The sequence below is a fragment of the Ascaphus truei genome, chromosome 3 (genome assembly GCF_040206685.1).
Source record: "Ascaphus truei isolate aAscTru1 chromosome 3, aAscTru1.hap1, whole genome shotgun sequence".
In the NCBI taxonomy this organism is placed as follows: domain Eukaryota; kingdom Metazoa; phylum Chordata; class Amphibia; order Anura; family Ascaphidae; genus Ascaphus; species Ascaphus truei.
This window is the reverse complement of record NC_134485.1, coordinates 362926856-362952505: the sequence shown is the minus strand read 5'-3', so window position 1 is coordinate 362952505 and position 25650 is coordinate 362926856. Positions and strand designations below refer to the sequence as shown.

The window sequence follows — 25650 nt, the reverse complement described above, 5'->3', positions numbered from 1 at the left end:
ATACTCATCACCCACTTAGTTTAGGTTTCCTCAATTACGAAAAAACATTTGATTTGGTCTACAACTCAGAGGTTATAAATGCATTAGGGCAACAAAGGGGCCTATGCACTAAAGGTTCATAAAAGAAATCGCCGGGCCACTTAAATCGCCGTTTTTATGAGTGCTGCTATCACGGTATTCAGAAAGCCTTGATTACCTGTCATAGCAAAATTCACAAAACGGGCGATTAGCCGGTGATCTGATGAACGACCCTCTGAAAAGGCCTAACCCGGCAAGTTGTTTCTGCTGCAGAGAGAGCTGCTCTGAGAGAGCCGTCTCTCCCTGTGCAAATCTCGTCCGAAATGTATGTGTATAAATTTTAATTTTGTTAATAGTTTAGATGAGCAGGGGATCTCCTGAGCTGAACCGCATTGGTTTCAGCCTAGGGGACCCCCTACTTCCCGAGATACAGGCCCTGTTAAGGGGTGCCGGTATCTCCTATGCATTTTATTCCCATAGTCACGTGACGCGGACATTTAAATGCATAGGAGATACCAGCACCCCATAACGGGGCCAGTATCTCGGGAAGTAGGGGGTGCCTGAGGCTATCCGCTATGGTAACGAAGTTTACGGTAAATGCATTTTTATTGCATAGGATTCATGCCAGGGGTCTCTGGTGCTAATATTAATGGATATCAGCTCCAGAGATTCCCAGCATCAATCTGTCCATTGCCCATCTCGCCGCTTCTCCGCAGGTTTCCAACACCTTCACGCCAACTTTTTCTGGCGTGAGGATTTTCTGATAAAATCACCATTCTAGAGTGGCGATAGGCGTTCATAGCCTAATTACTGCTACTATAATTGCGCAAGTTTATGAACATGCCGAAAAGTGGCAATAAGTGGCTTATCACCGCTGTTTCTGTGATTTTTTTTATGAGCAATTTTTTTGGGGTGATTCAGTCTTTTATCACCCACTTATCACCGCTTACTGAATAGCAGTAGGCATTTTGGGCAGTAAGTGCTTGACAAGTGGCTTATGAACACTTAATGCATAGGCCCCAAAGTGTTGAAGAAGCATATAATGATATTATAAAGAACATTTACAAGAATGCCACACCAACCATTACATTACATGAAGATACATGCAAGATAAGGATCAGCAAGGCAGTGCGACGGGGAGACAACAAAAACTTGAAAAATTGTTGAACACATTAAAAAAGGAATCAAAATCAACAGTGAATACTAGAGTCACCTACTATTTGCAGATTACTAAATACTATATTATTTTTGCGAGAAGTAAAGAAGATCTCTAGCAACAAATCAGAGAACTCGCTGAAGCAAGTAATAAAGTGAGCCTACATATGAATCTCCGCAAGACAAAGTAGTTTTCAACAAATGTCTATATCTAGATGCATTGTTGTGGAGGTTGCTCCAATACTTTTGTGCTACATTTGTATAATGGTGGTTAATGTTTTCCATCTCTTGGATAACTTCTACATCTGTTTATCCTTCTGCCAGCGCCACTTTGGGTTCCAAAATGAGACCAATAAATTCCTTAGCACTCAATCTAGACTGGCTTCCTGTAAGGCTGAAATATTGTATTGGCTTCCTGCCTCTTTTGCTGGCCGCTGCTCTAACCAGTTCAGTAGTTGCATGAAAATTACTCATGTCATCGGACAGTGACAATAGCTCACAACTAAACCAACTTTCCCCACTTTTGCTCCTTGTTCAGTGGTGGGATTGCATATGTTGGCACTTGACGGGGGTGAGTGAAAATAGGGGGGGAAGAGTGAGAGAGAGTGGGGGAAGAGAAATACATGGGGAGAGGGGGCACGCGAGGAGGTGTGGGAGGGAGGAAATTGAAGGGGCTCACAAGGTGTGAGTGGGGGGGATAGAGGAGGGGGCACATGAGGAGGTGTGAAGAGGGGGAGCTTGCACGGCCTCCGACATGAGGGGAGGGGGGGGGGGCACGGTCAAAACTCTAGTCCTAGGCCACTGGGAAATATGTCTGCGGCCCTGGCTGCACTTGCAACAAATGGTACATGAAGTACCTACTGTATTCAACTCTGTAACTACGCTCAGAACTACCAGTGACTGTTATGCTTGATAAAACATTTACAATTGACAAATAAGTACTTCCTCCCTGCCTAGTTTCCAGTCCTTGTATGACAGAGCCGCATAGAAAAGTACCTGCTATTTATCAGTTCAGAAACGGACTCGGCAGAATTCATTCCATTTCGTAGGAATCAGATCTCCATGGTAACAGTTACATCAGAGTGATGCTCAGTGTGTCTCAGCTCTGCAGACAACTTAATAGTAATGTTTATTTTAACCAGTGACCTCAGCAAATTACATCAAGACTCTTGAAATGAAATAAACAATATCCTGTTATCCGCATACCAATAAAGGAACTCTGCTCTTGTGTAAAACCCAGAATGCTGTCATTTTTAAAATTAGATTGTTAAAATCAATGGTATCTGAGGAACATTTTGAATTCATAGAAAGAAAACGAAAAACTGAAAAGAAAAAAAAAACCCCAGCTTTACAGGATGTTGTGCTGAATAAATAAAAACGTGTTACTACTGCAGTACATAATGATACAAATACCAAATAGGATATACAGATACTGATTTTCTGTGGGTCTCACGGATTTGGAGTCAGTCGCCCTGATTTTTAGCATTAGCGAGTTAATGGGGTCTCGTCGCCAGAATGTTACTAGTAAAAAGCCATTTTTTGGTCCTTGGAGGTTAACATCTCTGTATGCTGTATGCCGTAGCATGACTGACTGCTAGTATAGTATTTATAGACACAGACTGATTTAAGCAAGAAATGCGATGATATTGTTCTAGACTTTGAGCATCAGACCTGCTTAATAAAAGGCTCTTACACCAGGCATTAGCACAACTTACCCCGTCCCCCAGACGTTTGTGTGAATTTGACTCATAACATTTGTCAAATAATAATTTTGAGAGAGAAAGACACACACAGAGACAGGGGTGGGGGGTGTAAGAGAGGGAGGGGGCGTGTAAGAGAGGGAGGAGGAGGTGGAGGGTGTAAGAGAGGGAGGGAGTGGTGGGGGTGTAAGAGAGGGGGATGAAGAGTGAGAGACAGAAGGGGGAGAGAGAAATACGTGGGGGGGAGGGAGAGGATGAGGGGGGGAGTGTGAGAGGTGGGGTGTAAGACAAGGAGGGGGAGAGGGAACCATTATCGATTGATTCACCGTTTCAAGTGTGCAATGGAATGGAAAAGACGACTCCAGAGTACTGCAACCCGTGCAAAGCCAGGTACTTTAGCTAGCATATTTATATTTAAATTACACATTTTAAGTTATGGTGGGGGAAAAAGGCTACAGAAAACCTCCACCGTTAGCATACTGTATAGCCAATAAAGAATATCACTTTTGAGCACATTCACATGTCTTAGACAGGTCTGCAACCCTGCTTTTCACCATTATCCCCTAGCATACAGTGCATCAACTGCAGCAAGGGATTCTGGGACATGACATGCAAATGGACAAAGTGTGTCACCTTTTGCCTGAAATCCATTTTTACATGGAACCCTTATAAGCAAATGCTCTGTAGTTCACACACCTTTTAAGCACAGCATGGCATTAGATGCAAAGCCAGTCAAACCACTCACAGACAGCTGTTTCGAACTTGATGGGTCTCATCAGTGTGAGGTTGGTTGTACTGGCTTTGCAATTTTCAAGGCTGGGTAGGTTTACCATACAGTACATGTGCATCTTGCCCCCTGATCGTGTTCTTTTACGGTTTTCTAGCAATAGAAAAATGTAATCTCTAGTTTTCAGATTACTCTGGTAACTTTTTGGCTACATTGGGCTCTGGGAAGAGCTTCATGTTAACCTCCCGGAACGTAATATTTCATATCCTTTTATCTCCTGGACAAAGCTTCAGCTTTAAAAATAAAAGCAGCTCTGGTTATGGCCAGAAAGGATCTATTGAAGTATGTAAATAAATTAAATGCAAAAATGGCAATTAGAGGGGACTTCTGCTTAAACATTAACAGCGTCTTTTTTATTTGACTATTAATTAGTATACTGGGACCTGCATTCATTTTGTCTAACTTGCTAACAATATGGTGAGCAGAGTAACAGTCTGCTGAACAACAGTCATTTCTCTCACTCATAGAACAGGATAGAAACCGTGGGATGTACTGGAGGATGCTTATTGTTTCTTAGTACAGTGCATTACTTCTCAACATTTGTACATGTAAAAACCCTGGATTACGTTTCTCATGATGTTTATCCTAATTAACACAAACACTATCACTTTTAGTATCAAGATTGTAACCCTTCCGTGATCAAGAAGACAGAACAGCCAAAATCAGTAGGGGGCATTCCCATTTTGATATTTGAGCTACATTAGCAGGCCAATATATACATTGCATACATTATAATGTACATTATACATACAGTATTTATTAACAGTACAAGGTATGTCCTTATCCAAGAGCATTTCAGGTGCTGAAGAATCCATTAACATCGTGGCCTACAGTGATTAAACTCTGTTAAAACCCTGTAAAAAATAAATATATATATATAAATATATATGCAAATACAACTGTATGCTCATCTGCATGTCTTAGGCAGGTCTGCAACCCCGCCTTTCCCCATTATCACCCAGCATACAGCACTTCCACTGCAGCAAGGGATTCTGGGAAATGACATGCAAATGAGCACACAGTGTCACTTTTTGCCTCAATAACCATTTTTAACATGGTTCCCTATAGGCTTAAGCTTGCTGCATGGTCACAGCTTTGAGCACAGCCAGGGTTAAGGTGCATACCCAGAAAACCACCCACATACATATATATATATATATATTATATATATATATATATATATATATATATATATATATATATATATATATATATATATATATATATATATATATATGTAGCCTTCTTTCCTCCACCCTCTGGGAAATGGTCTTTATTATCATGAGCTTTCCCCACTCAGGCAGGTCCTCTTCCCTTCAGGGGAGAGTGAGTGATTACCTATTCCTCTGTTCCTGCTAGAGGGCTATGGAAGAGTTAGTACTGCTGCAGGGGTCCTTGACCTATAGTGCAGGTCCAGGGACCTTCTGAAGTGTGGGAGATCAAAGCTGCGACTGCATTGGGCAGAATTGCCTAGAGACTGTGCTGAGCAGAAGAATACACCGGTTTCTGTTATATATACCGCCTGCCTGGTGTGTAATCTTTCCGGGGGGAGGGGGGCGGTGGGGAGAGGAGTTTGTTCTACTGTGTGAGATTACCTTCATATATCTGGAGCCTACAGCAGATGGAGGCGCTGAGTACCATGGAGTAAATTTTGGGTATGTACCCCAGAAGTCTGTCCTGCAGTCCCCACAAACATTGGCGGACACCTCAGCCTCTTGTGAACCAACAGGTAGCATGCACCATATACCTGGTAACAGGGAAATCTCCCATAGGGTGGGTAAGCACTGTTACAGATAGATACAGATAGATATATCAGGCACCCACGGTTAGGGCCGCTGACAGATTTCTTGGGGCCCAAGACTGGAGTTACTTCCGGGGCCCCCCTCCTTCCCAGTGTCAGCGGTATCGCAATCCCCCCTCCCCCATTTAACACCGATGAGCCCCCCTATTTCACACCTCACGAGCCCCCTATATTTCCCCCCCTCTTCCCATGTATTTCTATCCCCTCCGGTTTACTCCCTCTTACTCAATCACCCCCTCTCACTCTCCCTCCGCCTCACATGTATTTCTCTCCCCTGAGTCTCCCTCTTACTCTCTCTTTTCCTCACTCCCTCCCTCACCCTCTCTCAGCTCTCACTCGCCCCCACCTTCCGTCAATTACCCCACTCTCACTCAATCCCCCCCACAAAATAAATATGAAAAAGATCCCCGCTCCCCCTCCAATAATATTAAAAGACACTCGCTCCCCCCTCAATACATATTAAAAAGACCTCCGCTCCCCCCTATAATTTTAAAAAGACCACTCTCCCCCAATACATATTAAAAAGACCTCCGCTCCCCCCTATAATATTAAAAAGACCACTCTCCCCCAATACATATTAAAAAGACCTCCGCTCCCCCCAATAGTATTAAAAAGACCACTCTCCCCCAATACATATTAAAAAGACCTCCGCTCCCACAAATAATATTAAAAAGACCACTCTCCCCCAATACATATTAAAAAGATCTCGGCTCTCCCCAATACATATTTAAAAGACCTCCGCTCCCCCCAATACATATTTAAAAGCCCTCCACTCCCCCAATACATATTTAAAAGCCCTCCACTCCCCCAAATACATTCATATACATACGTATATAAAAGACTTACCTTGGGGATGGTCTCAGGTCGGGCCACGAGGTTGCGGGGGGGGTCCGGCTGGCGCTACAGTATAATTGTATTGTTTATTCTATGTACACATCAGTGCCTACAGTATGCATTTTACACTTACAGTATGTCCTTTTAGCTGCATTCACTAATCTGTGAACCAATAGCATCACCTACTGGCCAGAACTCCCGAAATCTTGTATATTTGCTTTTTGCATATATTTATACAGTAATATTATTTTTAACAAACAGCAAATCAGCAACCAGTGCTAATTCATTTTAAAGCGCCAATACCGCTCTTAAATTTTTGGTAAAGGTTTTCCAGCTAGCTAATAATTCTGCATATCTAGTTGGCGGGAGAGAGATATCCTGTGCTTCATTGACTAAACATCTGGCAATAAAACGAATAATGCTTGTTTCACTAATTAAAAAATGGGCCACCATATTAGTGGTTACAATAAATCTGATTAAAAATGTAATTGCGATCCTTAACGGTCACCAAGCATCCTCTAACCTAATTATTCTTGTGCTAATTAGGCTCTCACATCCTAACTGCTAAAGGTATAGTACACAATTACAAACTATACAAACCTTTTTTCATAAAACAGAGTTCATATGTTTTTACATAATCCATGGAAAAGAGCAGCCTTGGATGAAAGGATCATGCACTTTGAATTATTTACAGTCTTACTACAACCTGCTGCATCACTCCCCCTGCTGTATAGAATTCATTTTATGATATTATTGCAATATTTCCTGTCCACTCATGGTGGAGCTGTGAGACAATAAAACAGATACAATTCCTATTAACAATGAAAAAGGAGATTTATCATATGCTCGTGTTATTTTTGGTGCAGCACTAGCTGTGCGCACACAACTGTAAACTAAAAATATACAAACAGCACCAATGAAAAAGATAGGTAAATCTGTGCAACCAGGCAGAGAAAAAAAAACAGGTCCTATCTGGTATCTGATGTTGTGAGTTGTTGTATTTCTGTTAATGTATATACGTTAAACAGGGTTGACACCTTCTATAAGGCTAACCTGGAGATACATTTTTTTACATTTATCTTTAACTTATATATTTTTTCCCTTGCATTCGGCAGCGTCTCCCGGCATCGTAATCCTCCCCTCCAAATCCGGTGAACATGGCTGCGTGATGTCACATGACACCCGTTGCCGTTACAACGAGACACTCCATCACGTCACGCGGCGATAACGGGCCTTCTTATGGCACCGAGGCGTCACATGCAGCCACGCTGTCATGGCAACGCAGGGCCGCGTGACATCGTGGACCGTCTCTTTGTCATGTGACGCCACATCGCATCCCATTGTCATGGCAACGCGGCTGACATCGTGCAGCTATGTTTCAAGCCATGTTGTCAAGCATTAACCCCCAACATAGGGGGGGAGGACAGACACCTGTCTTGCATCTCATTATAATTTACCTGTCCTGAGAACTGTAATCCCTTGATGAACTGAAGCTCTCTATCTTTCCCGTACTCCTCGGTTGTTGTTTTTTCTATTCATTGTGATATTCGGCATTCTTCTCCAGGTTCATCTTTTCTTCATCAAGACATTACCATTCTCTCTACTGATCTCAAACCTAATCCCTTAATGTACACTCCTGCCAATTGTCTGCCTAGGCTCTGCTGTTTCTTGCAGCTGCATAGTTTGAATATTTATGCTAAAAACACACACTTCATCCACTACACAAATCCAAATCAATATTGGCATATGAGTGATCTGAATAAAATGTACTTGCATATCTTTATTTTTGTAATATCACAAATCTCTTCCACGCCAATGAAGTTGCAATTCTTCATTGATTGTAATGTTACCATTTTGCACCTTTATTTATTTATTTTTTTATCTGTGCTTATTTATTATTTATACTATTTAGAAATGTTAAGTCCATTCTTCTCCTCCCAGAGGCAATCCATTTGAGCAAATTTTTACATTGAATTTACGATTTTCCAAAAATGTTTGGTGGCATGATAAAGGTTGACATGCTTTAGTCACAATGCATTGATCTTCTGATTTCATTTTGAACCACTACCTTTAAAACCACACCTAATTACTTATTCATGTGTAGCATCAAGGAGATGGCTGAAATCCAGAACACTACTGCACATTCAAATGTGTGCAGCATAAAATCCTGCTCCCAGCCCAGAAAATACAGATATTATATTTTCATTTCATTGTTCTATACTTTGATTGCATTATTTGTATGTAACGGTGTTTCCCCCACCCGGGGGGATATTTGGCCATTACTAAACGTGTGGTGCATGATACCTGCTGGTAACAGGAGGGCTGAGCTGTCCGCCGGTGGTAGTGGGGACACAGGATCAGGTTTCTGGGGTACATTACCCACATGGTTCTCTAACAGAGCAGCGCCTCCATCTGCCGCAGGCTCCAAGATGAATGGAGATCTCCTACGGTAAAAATATTCCCTCTCCTCCCAGAAAGATCACACCCAGACAGGAGGTATATAGAAACAGGAACGATCTCTTTGTCACCCACACTCCACACAGCAGTGGTCTGCACAACCACCGCTTACTGGTAACTATATAACGCAAGGCTCCTTACAACGCTCTCTAATAAAATTTTAGTATTTTAGATGATTTAGCTTTCAGGTGTATTTTTCCCGCCTAACAGTTTATCTAGGGTGAACAACAACACATGACATATTATACAGTGTCACGATTTAACAAATATAAAGCCAAAATGGAGAAGCTTTGTGTGAAAAACTACGTACACCCTTACTGCTTCCATTGGAATTAAGATGCTAAGTAGCAGACAGGTGCTGCTATTCAAATGCCCTTGATTAATTCATCATCAGCAAGTGTGACCACCTCCATAAAAGCCAAAGTGTTAGCTGTTTGCTGGTCTGGAGAATTCAGGTGTGTGTTAACACAATGCCAAGGAGGAAAGAAATCAGCATGATCTTAGAGAATCAATTTTATATATATATAGCAGTGTATATACAGTATATATATGCAGGACTTTACAAAATTACAATACAGGGAGATAATGTATAAGCAATACGGAGAAGAGCAGCAAGTAAACAACATAAGGCAGAGGGAGACCCTGCCCCTAGGAGATTACAATGTAAGTGGTATAATGGGAAACATACAGACACAGAATGTGTAAAAGTGCATTAATGGAAAGCGCAAGTCATACAACTCCAAAGTGCATCTGTAATGTAGGTGTATATATAATTTAAAGAGATGTTTTTATTAAGGGGTGCACTTCCAACTGGATTTAAAAAATGGAAAGCAAAGGTACTTGACGAATATTGAGTGGAAAAGTGTTGGATGGTGGAAGCAGTCCATTGGTGGAGACCAAAAGAGGAACCAAGAAAGAGGAGGCGAGATGTCTAGGAAAGAAAGGGGTCAATGTGGAAGTTAAAGACCCCTAAGAGGAGAGTGGGTGAGTCAGAAGAGAGGAAGAAGGATAGCTAGGATTCAAAGTTAGACATTAAAATGGAGTGGGAGAAAGTAAAGTTAGGTGGTTTGTAGATTACGATAATTCAGAAAGAAGGAGAGAGAAAAGGCAAACAGTGTGGTCCTCAAAGAATGTCAGGGAAGTAGATGAAGGCAGGAGCTGAAACTTGCAGGGAGAGGAAAGAAAAACTCCCACTCACCTCCCCCCTCCGCTCCCCCCCCCCCTCACACACAGGCCTGTGAACATGGCGGGGAAGAGAGGATCATTTGCTTGTAGTCAACAATCTATACACAAAACTCTTTTCTGTTGGTTAGTATCATGTAGCCTGTTTTTTTCACATAAAAAGATATTTTGAACTGATACTTGTTATAACCGTACATCTGTGCATTATTGGGGTACAAATGTATGCCAGTATTCTACTTGGGGATTGACAAATAGAGTCCAAGGCTGTGGCTAGGCAGGGAGCGAGCGCGCTGGCGCTCATGCGCGGTGATGCCACAGGCTCTGCTTGGCCGTGCTTTTCTGGGCCAGCTAGTTACGCGTGCGGAGGGTGTGCGGGGGGCACGCTCATTACTTCACGGAGCTGGTTTCCACTCATTGGGCAAATGGCTCACGTGACGCGCCAGCAAGCGGCACAATCAAATTTGCTTGCTTCGGCATGCAGCTATGCGCCGTGCAAGCACAGGTACTCGCTTACGCTGGCCACACACATTGTCACAATGTGTTGCATCGCGGCCAGCGCGAGCCCGCTCAGCGTCATCCTGGACGAGGCCTAAGAGGCACACAGAATTCTTATTGCTGGTGTGTCACTTTAGAATGTGACAGATTTACTACAGGGTACTGCACTCCACACAGTTTTTTGACATAGTGAAGGAAGTAGCATTTAGTCAGGAACACATTCATGCATATTTAAGTAAATCTGCAAAGATTAATCTCTGGTTTTTACCTGTCATGCATGGGGAGATTCTGTATTAGCCACAAAAATTTACAATTATGATTGATATTATAATCATACCCTTAGCCCGACCTTACTGTGAGGCATTCACCCTCCTGACAAATATCACACTCCTACGCTTCTTATTTATTCCCTTACTTTTACCGGGAAAGTTTAAGATCTGTACAGATTTTGCATACAGTCTTAAACTTATACACAAGCAAAAACAAACAAGTGCGCAAAAGGAAATAAACCTATATACAAGTGTACACGTGATGTTAATTAATTAATTAATTAAATGTATCACACACCCAAAAAAACAGTATTTGTGATTAATAGGTAATTGAAATAAACTGGTGTTACCAAATAGAAGAGCGTCTGCTGCTGATTAAAGGGTAGCCCAAGACCCTGAAATCAACAAACAACAAAACAAAACAACGCGCAAAAAGCTCATCGTGAAGTAGTAAAAAACAGTGTTTATAAAATAAGTGGTTCAAGGTTAAGCGTACATCAGATAAGAAGTAAACAGGCACATGAAGCTACACTGTAGCTGTTACCAATAACTGCGACCGGGAACTGCAAAGGATTCTCCCATCAGAGATCTCGCTTCCTCTCCCGCACGATCAGCTGGGGTACAGCAGCAGCCACAGCACCAGTGTGTGCGTAGGTTAACACAGTCTCAGAGTCCAGCTTATTGCGTCAATGCGCCCGGTGGAGCCAGAGAGTAATCAGCTCAATCCTGTGAGGCAGCGTGCATCGTCCTGTCTCCACACCTCACTTCGCGTCCGCGTAGGTTGATGACGTCACGGCGCATGCGCCGAAGGAGGCAATTCGCACTTGTAACTAAAAACATGCAACTCAAAGGCACACGCTATTGAATAACCTCATAACTCAAAATAGATATACATAGAAGTTTGAGTGGTATCTATCCAACGCGTTTCGTAGCTCTACGGGCCCCTTCTTCAGGGAATAAAACTCAGAACAATAGTTCAGAATATATACCACTCAAAGCTCTATGGTTGGTTAATTACTGAAAAAATGTCAGCAAATCACCACTCACAAAAGCAATGCAGTACCTCCTTCGGCGCATGCGCCGTGACGTCATCAACCTACGCGGACGCGCAGTGAGGTGTGGAGAAAGGACAATGCACGCTGCCTCCCAGGATTGAGGTGATTACTCTCTGGCTCCACCGGGCGCATTGACGCAATAAGCTGGACTCTGAGACTGTGTTAACCTACGCACACACTGGTGCTGTGGCTGCTGCTTTACCCCAGCTGATCATGCAGGAGAGGAAGCGAGAATCGAGAGGAAGCGAGATGGGAGAATCCTTTGCAGTTCCCGGTCGCAGTTATTGGTAACAGCTACCGTGTAGCTTCATGTGCCTGTTTACTTCTTATCTGATGTACGCTTAACCTTTAACCACTTATTTTATAAACACTCTTTTTTACTACTTCACGACGAGCGTTTTGTGCTTTGTTTTGTTTTGTTGTTTAAACTTATACACGTATGAACTATAGGTCAGTAAAGTTATTTATATTGAGCCTATAACCTTCAAATATCCAGTTTAAAAGAAATTAAACTTTAAAACAAAAGTTTGTTGTTGCGGCATTAGAGTATGTCTAGCAGTGAAAGAGAAATATGACCTAATTCTGTGGAGTTCAAGCGTAAGGTTAATTGCCTGTGTTTATCGTTTGGAGGAATGACCATCACACTATGCACTGATCACATTGGCCAACACATGAACAAGCTTTTTAGGTTTGGTATGAAAATGTGGGAGATCTCTTCCTTTTCCATTCACTTGCATTGGATTGAGCGAAACGTTTCATATCAAGAGTACAAAAATAAAAAAAACATTTTCCCAGTGGATTATGAGTTGGTCACTATAGCCCAGATCAGTCACTTTCCTCTGATCAGCATAAGATCCCTGTAGTTGTTCCTTTATGTCAGTTAATGCAATGCTGTCCTTTCAGGCATTAGGTTATAGCCCCAAAAACACTAACACTACCCCTGTCCTGTCTATGGCAATCCTTTTCTTTTTATGGACCCTTATAAATGTTCATGGTCTGCAACAAATATGTCACCTCCACAGATTTTTACAATAAACACAATAGGCAACATCCAACTTTGCAATGAAATCTCCACGTTTTAGAAAGGAGATGTAAAGATGAGTGTAAATAATTGAGAGGTTAATTCTTTCAGTGCTTGGGTGGAAGACACATTCGCTAAGCACCAACATGTATTCTCTAACTCTTTTCCTTTATATTTGTGATCAGTAGCGTCAACGAATTAGTGAAAGGATGATATATTTTAATCTTCCACATGAATGAACATCAGCACTGATGAAATAATTCCTGCACTGTGCCTGCTGGTAATGCCTTTATTCTTGTCTAACATACTGTATTTTGTTAAATTAAAAAAAAAAAACACATCTGAGCCAACCCAGCTGGAATTAAAGGTTTTAAATAAGAATCATGTTAAGTTTTCTAGTTCAACAGCTACATCTTGCTTGGAGGTTTTGCTTTACAGCCCAGCTGGCAATCCCTGTTCTACAGTATATACATCCTCACTGCAGCCAATATAAGATGACTCTTTATGCCTTTTTATATTTGTTTGCTTATCCTTTATTTGGAATGAAAGTTTGTGCTGAAGCTGAGAGGCGATTGGCTAAAACATTATTGCTTTCTTTTTTCAAAGATGGGGTAAATCCCTCTTTTTTTTAGTGATTGACTATGTTGCCAAAATGTAAGAAACTGTTGCATTAATATTAATTAACACATTAAACAAAGAACCGCTTCTTGCTATGTTTTTTTTCTTCTGGTGCTTTCACCACACAACATGAAACCAGTAAATTATTACCGCAATGTTGGTGTATACCATCTTAAAGTTGCGCTAATACCACCCATTGTGTTTTTTTTTTCACCGGGTGCGAAACTAACTCCACTGTAATAGAGTTTGATGTATCCAGGTCTATAGGTGCCTAGGTCCAACTCGCAATTCAGGAATGAATGCAACTGTTAATAATGCATTAATTTCCTCATCCCAATAATATGTCTATTATATGATCGAAATAACAACCCGTTTGATGCTGTGGTTACCATGGTTCTTAACCCTGTTACTAACTGCTATGGTTATGAAGGGGTTAGCCCCTCCACCAATCCCCCACATCTCCGTTATTTTTTTCTTCTTTCCTTCTTCCTTTAGGATGTTGTCTCATCATCTTCTTCCTGTCTTCTCAGATATCCCAAGCCATATATAAGTCATGGGATGTCACAGAAGACCAATCACATGGTACATCCAATAATCCTATTGGGGGATGTTTCATGTCAAACTCTCACTTTTGCCTGAAAATTACCTCTCAGGCAAAAGTGAGGGAATCACATCAAGCAACCCGATTAGTGATTCCTTCCCTTTAAGATTCATCCTCCTCCCACTCACATATTTTTCTCATGTTATACCTATATGTAACTCACTATAGAATTGTCTATCTATTTTTGGGTAAATCTCGTGCGCTCCACCGAAACAAGAAACTTGCATCTATCTAAGAAAGACCGAACACACCGTATGTACCATGCAGGGCCCGCTGGGATGTTTGCGGGGCTCGGTGCAGGGACATGTACCGGGCGGCATCTCTTCAGCACCCCATCATCATGGCTCCACAACGTCAAATGGCTTCACATTGCCATGACAACGTGACATCACGTGACATTGCGATGCCACATTATCATGGCAACGCGGTGCCACAGGATGTCCCGTTGTCATGGCAATGCGACACCATTTTACATCACGGATCCATGATGACAGGACCATGAATGAAGAGATGCCACCAGAGAAGGTAAGAGAGTTACAGAGTCCCCGCGCTCTCCCCCGACAATCAGTTTAATTTGGGGGAGAGCGAAGGCCTATGTAAGTGCGGGACTCATTACACAGGCGCCGCCGGCTCCGCCATCAAGCCGGCCCTTGTAACAGGATTGGAGCTGCATCATACGTCTGCACATTGTATTAATTGTTTCTTTGTACACCTTATTCACCTTATATTTTATTTCACCAATGTCACCACACTATATATACGGCCACTGGATTGCTCCTTATCTTGTGGTTTCCAACTTAAACAGATTACCAACTGCTAATAAAAAATTTCTGGAGAAATAAAGAATATTATATTATGAGTTTACTGTGAAAACGCATGAAATTAATTTATTGAACGGTAACTAGGGATTATACATTTGGTTACACATATTACTCACCCATGAATACTTCATAATGAAAGAGAACATTTATAAACATGGTTATTGCTAATGACTACTAGGAAATGTAATATCTTACCATTTGTTTGTATGTGTAGTCACCATCCAAGCCCTGAACTACTTTTAGATCCAGCTTTTTGTTCCCATTACATTTGTCAGTATCCATGCCGGCACACAAAGACATTTGCAACATGTGACGTAGAGGGTCTGACATAAAAAGGATAGAACAATCTTTTCGAAACCAGAGCAATAATCCAATACCACACCTGTGCATTATTCTGCATTTAAAACAGATCATCCTAACAATGTTCATCTATCAACCTCTATATTCGGCAGCCCAATCCAGCACTGGACAAATACTATTTTACCAATTTTCCGCCCAATTATTCCGAGGAAATGGCATGCAATTTCATTTAGTAACTTGTCATGCTAAATTTAAAAAAGAAAAATAAGTGAATTGTGCAAGACCACTTAAGTACTGTAATGAAAATCCTCATATGAAGAAAATATATGGAGACATCAATGTGTTGTTAAAGGTTGAGTGAATGAAAAAATTGTAGACTTTTTCTCTGTTGCAATATATCTTTATTCAATGTTAGGGCTTTCTTAATGCACAGTACTGTAGTACTGTTGATCCAGAAATATAAAAAATATAAAAGTGAAACAGGCACAGAAATATGTAACAAGAAAATGTTGTTTTCCTCATATAACCTCATATAACTAACTACTTATGTAAAATCTTTCCTGGAATGAACAACTAAAACCATCAGTATTGACTAAGATTTATCTGCAATGATTTATTCACATGACCACTGTAAAATAAATAGCCAGATTGATGTAACTTAGAAAATAATTAAATTCTTTGGCCTGTATCTAAAGGGATGTTATTGACTTAACGAGGCTCTAATTTCGGTTAATGCCTAGTTAAGTGCTAACATGTATCTTCAAAACTCACTAACCCAATGTTAAGTGCGGTTTCCGTCCGGAAAGGGCAACTCATAATTTTGTAAAGTCCCAATTTACTTATATAAATACTCAAACACACATTTACAGAATATGTGGAGAGATACCTGTGCGCAAAACTGAACACACCTGAGTTACCTGGGAAATATGCTAATTGAAATCTTTTGAATATACTTTGCATATTTTTCAGATATCTCAGGTGTGTTCCTTTTGGTGCACAGGTGTCGCTCCACATATAGGGCCTCATGCAGAGAGCAGCGAGAAGCTGTGTTTCGCCAGTTTGCAGCGAAATATTTCATCAAAAAGTAAAGAACTGGCGCGAATGAGGGGAAAAGAGAGAAAAGCGCAATTTTTTTTTTGTTTGAAAAACGCGCCGCGCGGTTGGCGAGACCCTATATTTCTGCAGTCTTTTAAACCGCCGTATGCAGAAAGGCGCGATCGCCATCTAGTGGCTGTTCCCGCCATTAAAATGGAGAGAAATTCTACTATTTGCTCCGCCAACTAAAGTTGGCAAGAAAAAGGAGGTCGCCGGCTATAGGAAAAAAAAAAAAATGCGCGATTTTTTTCCCCTTTCAGCTGCGCGCATCTCCTCATTTACAATTCTCCACATGCAGTAATGCTAAAAATAGCGGATTTCGCCCATTTCTGCATATGGAGAATTAAACTCTCCATTAAACCTACTTTTTATTCCCCTCTCCAATTTTAAAAAGCGCTGCTCTCTGCATAGGCCCCATAGTTTAAAGGAGTGTTTAGGGAGGTGTGCGAGTACCTTTGTACTCTAGTAAAATAAGACTCTGTCTCTCCCTCCATGCAAGACAGGCCTAACGTGATTCATGTTATTTAAAGCAAGGCAATGCTAACTTAACATGGCGTTAAGCTTGTGCTAATGAGATATTCAACGGCCTTTGACTTTGGATATAATTAGCTATTTGGATATGTGTTAACCTTAGGGAAAATAACTACTGTTAAATATTGTGATAAGGTCTTGTTATTAGCAGGGTTAACAGACCTCTGTGAATCTGTGCCTTTTCCCTTTAAAAAACAAGAAAACGGGTGAAAATTAAACTCCTCAACATTTTGTGCGATGCGCTATAGAATCCCAAAAAATCAGATACACTATACGGTACCGTGCACGCTAAATGTACATAGCTGCACAGTATGATTCAACCTAAGATAGATTTGAGAGTCCCTGCATACAAATGACTTAACGGATAAAGTTCTAACCTAAGACTTTGGGGCTCTCAGTGCTTGATGCTAAACATGAGGGAGACTGGCCTAATTATAATTTCCAACATGGAAAAGTTGTTTAAATGATTAGTGATTATTCTAATTATAAACACAAGGTATCTGCTACATTAAAATAGGTTTCATGTTGTGGTCATACAGCATAAGTTTATTTGTTTTTGAAAATGCATTACTGGTTCCAAAACGAAAGACATGAATATATGTACTGTACCTAGAGCTCTGAGAATGTGTTCATATTTGCTCTGCAAAGTTTTGGCGGGTTTCTCCTAAACTTCGCATTAGGCTGCATCCCCACTGGCGCTGACCGTGCTCATGCTTGAGAGCGGTGACGTCACCAACTCTCTAAGTATGAGCGCCGGGTGTCCTGCCTATTTTGCAAGCGCAGACGGGGGGGCATTGTGGGAAAGTTGAGCGCACTTCAAAGTCATTTTTTTTGTCTGCTCAAGCATCAAGCTTTGGTGAGCGTGCGTGCCCGCGTGAGCGGGGACTTCCACATAAAGACTGCATTAAGTAAAAGCGGCAAGTGCCGAGCACACAGCATGCTCAGTGCCAGCGGGACGCAGCCATATTGCTACATTTTCACGAAAGTTCATATTGCTGGTGTATTCACGAAAATTTACTTCAGTACATAATTTTTGCCATATTACCGCATTAACACGTGGCGACTTTCAGAGCAGTTTGAGAAAATGGCAGTATACAGTATAAAGAACCTCTGCTTCTTTGTTGAAATTCACGATGCAAACTGATATTTAATGCTTAGGACATTTTCTGTTTTCATGAAATTGTTCACGAAAATATATCAAGAAATGGTGTACCTGATATGCTAAATAAAACGGGTAAAAACGAGTCTCTCTAGTTTTAGCAATGCAATATTAGTAAAATAGAGGTAGAATTTCACAGCCTTGATGTAATAGTAAGCATGTCCTCCATTATTGTCTGGTCATCAACATAGTAGATATGCTTGGAATGGATATTTGTTCTCTATTATATTCCAATAAACAATCCCGTTTGCTCAGGTATATAAGTAGTTAGGTAAATAGTGCTTGTTTAGATAAGGAGCACACCTTGCTCTCAATGTATTCTGCCCCGGATGAGTTGGGATGATCAACATTTTAATACTAAAAAATTAAAATGCAGGAACTCATTAGTGATGTAAAAAATCTTAATACATATTTAACCAACAGATGCTTTGTTGATCAACACAAAATATATAAAAATACATATTTTGCCATGTTCCCATAATGTGAGATGTACAAATCTATAAATATTGTAAGTTATTCCTAAAATGGAAAAACAGTTGAGCGAAATCTTCATTCACAGGGTTAAAATATGCATTTTTAATTTTATGTAAGGGTTTTGTTCTAGATAATCTGAATAATGCCGTCCATTAGGTTTAGCATCTTTAAAAACCCGGCTGTAAAGTTTATGCTTTTTGCAATTTTATACATTTAAAAAAGTCCTTTTTTAATTTAAATGTAACATGGTATGTCCCATAATACCTCTCTTTCCCACAAAGCATATCTGTTATGTAAGTCCTGTTAGCTCCAGGCAGTAACAGGTTAATCTATAGGCCAGTGACTCCCCCCCCCCCCTTATGCTCCACTTGTAAGTGAAGTATGGTGGTGACTCATGGCCTGTGTACAACCTATCAGAGATAGGTACAGTCCATGAGCCCGCCCCTTCCAGAGACTTCCAAGTGGGAGTAGCAAAGCTAGTTTAGTCTTGCTCTGCCTGTGAAGGAGAGAGCATGGGCTGTCAGACTCTTCCATGGCGTGGATGAGCTGGCCCACCCCAGGCCGAAAGGCCTGGAGATCATCAAGACTCAAAACCCCATACTATCGGGGTAAGCACCATCCAGAATTCCTGGGACTTTGGACATCAACATCTATGCTGAGTGAAGAACTCTTGCAATATGACCAATAAATATATCCGTTCACTATACCTCTGCCTGGGTGTCAGTTCCTGGGCAGGAGGGGTAAGGAGTGTTGTGGTGGGAGCTGACGTCCTACATCCCAGGAGCCCATCGCAGCTGGAGGCGCTGAAGCACTGATGATATAGAACCAGAGAACCCCAAAAGCCTGTCCTGTTGCCCTTTACCATCACGACTACTTAGATCTCCTGTTCCAGCAGGTATGCCTTAGCACCACACTAACATAGCAATGCAGTGTATCTCCCAGAGGGTGGAGGAACTGTGTTACATAAATATATGCAAATGAACTTACAAATTATTGTTAATTTTTGCAAACTTCTGGAAAAAAAAATGGCAACATTTTTGTGATAGTTGGGTTTCTCTCCCTCAGCAATATATTAATTAACTGTCTGGTAGGTTTTGTGGTATTTTTACACGTCTTTTCACCGCTGCAAGCTTCTTTCTCTCTGTCTGTATACGCTGAGGTGCTGTTATGCTGATGCGTGCCGGGTCCTTTGACTTCAGTTCCGGAAGTCAGCTGGGCTTCCGGTGCGCACCGGCGTGAGAGGGAGGCCCGGGGCGCGTCAGCCTCAGACACCTCGGCGTGGGACAGACAGGGAGAGGGAAGCCTGCAGCGGGTGAGAGCCGTGCATGGCGGCAACTACTCTGACCGGTCGCCAGCCCCCACATCCATTGCCCCCCCCTCTGTATCCACTGCCCCCCCTCTGCATCCACTGCCCCCTATGCATTAACTGCCACCCTCCGCATCCGCTGCCCCCCCTATGCAGCCAACACCCCACCTCCACCATTCCAAAACCATCAGCCCCCCCGCAGCCACAGTGCCCGACCTGATACCACCCCCAAGGTAAGTCTGAATTTGATTGGGGAGGTGGGGGTATATTTTATATATATTGGGGATGTGGGGGTATATTTTATATGTATTGGGGAGGTCGGGTTATATTTCATATGTATTGGGAGATGGGGGTATTTTTTTATATGTATTGGGGTGGTGTGGGCATTTTTTATATGTATTGGGGTGGTGGGGGTATGTTTTATATGTATTCAGGGGTGGTGGGGCATGTTTATATGTATTCGGGGGGTTTGGGGGTATGTTTTATAGGTATTCTGGGACGTGGGGGTATGTTTTATATGTATTGGGGGGGGGGTTGCAAATTTTACATTATGTCCAGTATTTTTGGACAAGCCACCTGGCAACCCTAGCCCTCACTCCTCTCTTTCCTCCCACCTTCCCACACACCTGAAACATGTCAGCTTGTCAGTGGGCTAAGTGAAGGTGAAAGAAACGGCGCTAGCTCTATTAGTGTGCACTTGTATCATACAGTGAATTAATAATAAATCAAATGATTATAAAACTTAGTGACGTGATTCAATAACGTGCAAGCAGTATTAAAAAGTTCAAACCCCCTGCTCAAAACCCAGCTGGTGGGGACTGGTTCCACTTGTCCCACAAATCTTCACTCTCCAACTGTAATCCAGGGGGAGCATAAAGGGAAATAGAACAAAAGACAAAAAAACAATCTAAGTGCAGACAGTTTTTAAATTGGTGTATAAATTCTGTGTTCTCTCTTGGCTCATATGTGTTGCCTACTTACAAGATGTAAGTCAAAAACAAGCGGTTTTGACACACAATGGTCTCTGCTAGGAGGATTTCTCAACCAGGTAGTGGGATCTCAGGCTTTCAGCTCAGCAGCAGTGTGTATGTAAAAGAAATGATAACCATAGTGCAGACCAGTAACAGTAAAAAACTCAACTTTATAGGGTAAAAATGAACACTTACAATAAAAACAAGTGGTTAAAGCATATATCACAATGTTTGTGATTGAGGAGAGAAAATGGTTAGCTCCAGGCTCACCCGCCTCCTCCGGTGTGACTGCGTGTGGACCACCACTCTCTAGGACCCACCACCTCTGGTGGTGATCGCCGTCTTGCTGGTCTAGTCCCCTCGTGGATCCCCTCTTGTGTGGGCTGCTCTGCTCCCTTTCCTGGGTATATGCAGGTGCTGCAGGGGACTTTGACTCCAGCTCTCTTACGGGTCGATGGTCCCGCCTTGCTTGCTCCGATACGTCACTTCCGCTCAGTCCCGATACGTCACTTCCGGTCTCGGCTGTGTGAGTGTCAGCTCTCCAAATCGCTCCTCTCTCCTCTCAGGGTGGCTACCACTCTACGCATTTCGCCAGTAAAGGTGTGTGGCTCTACTGGCGAAACGCGTAGAGTGGTAGCCGCCCTGAGAGGAGAGAGGAGAGATTTGGAGAGCTGACACTCACACAGCCGAGACCGGAAGTGACGTATCGGGACTGAGCGGAAGTGACGTATCGGAGCAAGCAAGGCGGGACCATCGACCCGTAAGAGAGCTGGAGTCAAAGTCCCCTGCAGCACCTGCATATACCCAGGAAAGGGAGCAGAGCAGCCCACACTAGAGGGGATCCACGAGGGGACTAGACCAGCAAGACGGCGATCACCACCAGAGGTGGAGGGTCCTAGAGAGTGGTGGTCCACACGCAGTCACACCAGAGGAGGCGGGTGAGCCTGGAGCTAACCATTTTCTCTCCTCAATCACAAACATTGTGATATATGCTTTAACCACTTGTTTTTATTGTAAGTGTTCATTTTTACCCTATAAAGTTGAGTTTTTTACTGTTACTGGTCTGCACTATGGTTATCATTTCTTTTACATACACACTGCTGCTGAGCTGAAAGCCGGAGATCCCACTACCTGGTTGAGAAATCCTCCTAGCAGAGACCATTGTGTGTCAAAACCGCCTGTTTTTGACTTACATCTTGTAAGTAGGCAACACATATGAGCCAAGAGAGAACACAGAATTTATACACCAATTTAAAAACTGTTTGCACTTAGATTGTTTTTTTGTCTTTTGTTCTATTTCCCTTTATGCTCCCCCTGGATTACAGTTGGAGAGCTTGTCAGTGGGCACATACAGTGCTACTCCCCCTCCCAACACAAAGCCATCCCTGAGTGCTGGGGGAGTGGGGTGGCTTTGTGTGGGGAGAGCGATGGAAACTAGTGATTCTTGTAGGGTGATGGAAGGTATGTGGTGTAAATGGGAGAAGGGGGGGGGGGGGTGAACAAGGTTTTTATGATTAGAATGGGCGAGTGGGCTGTGTGAGAAGTGTGTAGACTTCTTCCTCCAACAGAGAGGTAAAGAGAACATGTGCAGGACCTGTAGTAAAGGGTTAACTGTGACGTGATTGCTTTAAATGCTTTGGGCAAAGATTTGACTAATGACCCTTACTTATGAAAAGAATAACAGATAACTTAATAATTTGTCGTGTTGGATGCAGCATTGTTGTTGTTTTTTTGTCTTTGGAGTATGTAAGAAAAGGAGGGGGGTGAGTGCTTGTGAAAAGGAGAGTGAGGGAATAATTGATATCTGAAGAGCAGGGGCCCCCTAAGATTTAAAAAAGCCTTCAGGCCCCTGCTCAAAAAAGGGCTGGGAACTCCTTATCTAGGTACATTTCTAACTCACTTTAACAAAGTCAATTAAGTGAGATGTCCAGCAGCTTATGAAATAATTATTTGCATGGGTTGTAATTGAAATACTATCTACAGGTAAGCAGATTTTGATAAAAGAAATGAGGATAATAAAAAAGAAATTTCCAGACACGGGCAGGAAATGTAATAAACAATAAGCTGCATGCAAACAGAAAACCCCCACAAACTATTCATCAAAACAGCAATCCTCCCCCCATAAAACACTTATCTGTTGTCCTCAAACCACTAGAATCCACCGGAGATGTTTGTATTATTTTTGTCCAGTTTTGACACAATAATATACTAATATGGCTTCAGAGTCATGAATAGAAAGTCGCTGGGTCATCTCCAGATGGCGTTGCGACTATCTATCGGTCGTGGGAGCCGGCTGTCATTTTGCGTCCACCAGGCACACCTCAAGAATTGTGAACCATGGGAACCCCAGAATCCCAAGAGATCACAGATCAGCTCTGTGGGGTTATGGTAACTTAAACAAAAGTTGCAAGCATCATGGATTGCTGGTCTAAAGTCTTCAAACATCAAACCTAGGGGAAGAAAACTATGTACAGGCATACCCCGCATTAACGTACGCAATGGGACAGGAGCATGTATGTAAAGCGAAAATGTACAGTACTTAAAGTGAAGCACTCCCTTTTCCCCACTTATCGATGCATGTACTGTACTGCAATCATCATATACGTGCATAACTGATGTAAATAACGCATGTGTAACAGGCTCTATAGTCTCCCCGCTTGCGCACAGCTTCGGTACAGGTAGGGAGCCGGTATTGCTGTTCAAGACGTGATCACAGGCGCATGCATTAGCTGCCGTTTGCCTATTGAGCGATATGTACTTACTCGCGAGTGTACTTAAAGTGAGTGTCCTTAAACCGGGGTATGCCTGTAAGATGTTTTGCAATGGGGAACCCATGGAAGAAATGTAGATGAATCATCTTCTGTCTTTGTTGCAACTGTTTTGCCCTTTTCTACCCACCATATTTTTACAGTGCATCTAGGTTATTCAATAAAAAGATTATTTCAGAGGCTATTTATTAATTGTGGCAGAATTTAAGTCGAACTCTATCAGAATCTGATTAACTAAAAAAGTAGTATCAGATAAGAGGAAAATAATGAAACAATATATTGTAAAAACTCAATCATCCTATACTTTACTGACAAGGTAGAATTTAAGTAAAGGTTATGACTACAGTAGCTACACAGTAGCTTACAGTGTAACTTCCCCTTCTATACAGCACTATGATAAAACACGATGAAGAACAGGACAGTAGACTCTTTATCTATGTTTTGTTTTTTTGCAACAGGCTATTTTCCAGATCTCTAGAAGAGGGTAGATCAGCAGAGTTTTATCAAAGAGATCTTCAATAAAACATCAAAATGTTTGCTGCTAATTACATGAACGTGACACTTTCTTCCGTAATGGAAAACGGATTGCTTGTGGAATTTGTTTTTGTATATATTAACCCCTCCAGTGCCAGAGTCCTGCCTCCTGCGTGACCAGGGTCCCTCCGACACTAGCTATCACGTAATCGCTTCCTGCTTGTGTTGATGTAAACAGAAAAGGAGACCCCTTTACATGTAGTTCACAGGCGCTGATCACGAACTCCTGCTGGAAAACAAGCAAAGCAGCATGACGTCCAGTCTACATCATAAGGGCCTCCAGGGTTTCATGCTTCATGATTTACATCAATAGGGCTTTACATGGGGTTAAAGCCGCAATCTGCAATACATGTTTACCTCCTATTTGCCATTACACAGTCTCTTTGCTGCCCTTGTCATCAATTCACCATCTTTAGTAGCACTTTGGAGATATCAGTTGCTGAAAATGTGCCTCTGTGAGCATTAAATGGTTACTGCCATTCACACTCATTAAGAAAACAGAAGTTATCATAGTAACTCTGCTGATACCAGTACGGTAATAAATAGGTGAAATTATGACTTGGAAAAAAAAATGAAAAGTTAGACATAAATCAGAATATAATGCGAGCCACACAAACTGTGTGAGACTTGACAGTGCTGCGTTATGTAATGACGTCATTATCATTTATTTATGTATATCATAAACATTTTGCATCTAAGAAACTTTGAATTGATGCCTACTCTATGCTTCAGTCGGGGGAAGTTAATATACAATACTACTCTGCTAAGGGTGACATAACAGATGTATTGAACGGAAAGTGATTGAATACACTGCAGATTATTTGAGAAGACTCAATGTTTATATAATCCCTCTTTAATTCCCTTTATACGATATACATGTATATCTAGGGTGGGGGCCTGAGTCCACCTCCCCTTGACTATCTCACTGTAACAGTGTAGTAAATTCTGACAAAGATGTCAGACACATACGTTAAGAGTTAACCTTTCTTTTATATATGAGATGAGGAGAGCCAGGCTCCCCCCATGGTCTAGTGGGGTGAGAGGCCACCCCCTCTAACTGTATCACAGTTTACAAACACAACACATTTCCTCCCTTCCCAGAATTTGCTCAATTGTCCCGGTAGTCCCTGCGATATCCTTGGAGCCCCAGTTACTGGGCAGCACCAACTTGTGGCGAGAACCGTTGCAGGCCTGTGTGGTGGCAAACGGCGGAGGGACAGCTGTTTATATGCTGGGATCTCCATAGGCAATTGTGCTTGTGCAGGTCGCTCCCTTGTCACAAATTACTCATGGTTCTCCTCCCTCTATGGGCTCTGGACTGCACCGCCATATGGCTAATAAGCTGCTCCGTTCCGCCGGCGAATCTGTACCTTTCAACATGGGTAGCGCGCAAGGCTGTCAGTCTAGCGGTCCTTGGGGGAATCCCTGTGCCTGCAGTTAGGATTTGTTACTGTCTCCTACTCTGGGGAAAGTCTTGTCTCTCTCTTGAGTCACCTTTGCACACCTTGCTCTTCGTTGGCTGGCTGGCTGACTGACTGACTGACTTCTTTCTGGTCTCATGAACTTTTCCATAGTCTCCCTCAGCCCTTGGTCGGAAGTATATGAAGTGTTCCTATTACAGTAGCAGGGGCTTCTCAGAGTTGTAGTCTATCTGCTGCTGCTCTGTTATTGGCTCATTCCCAGCAACACACACAGTTA

At 42.2% G+C, this 25650-nt stretch overlaps 1 protein-coding gene across 3 annotated transcripts in view; it reads right to left on the bottom strand.

Annotated features, from left to right (window-relative positions):
- The window catches only part of DCLK1 (doublecortin like kinase 1), a 371284-nt gene that overhangs the window by 207722 nt on the left and 137912 nt on the right, over positions 1–25650 (bottom strand). The gene's annotated exons all lie outside the window — the stretch shown is intronic.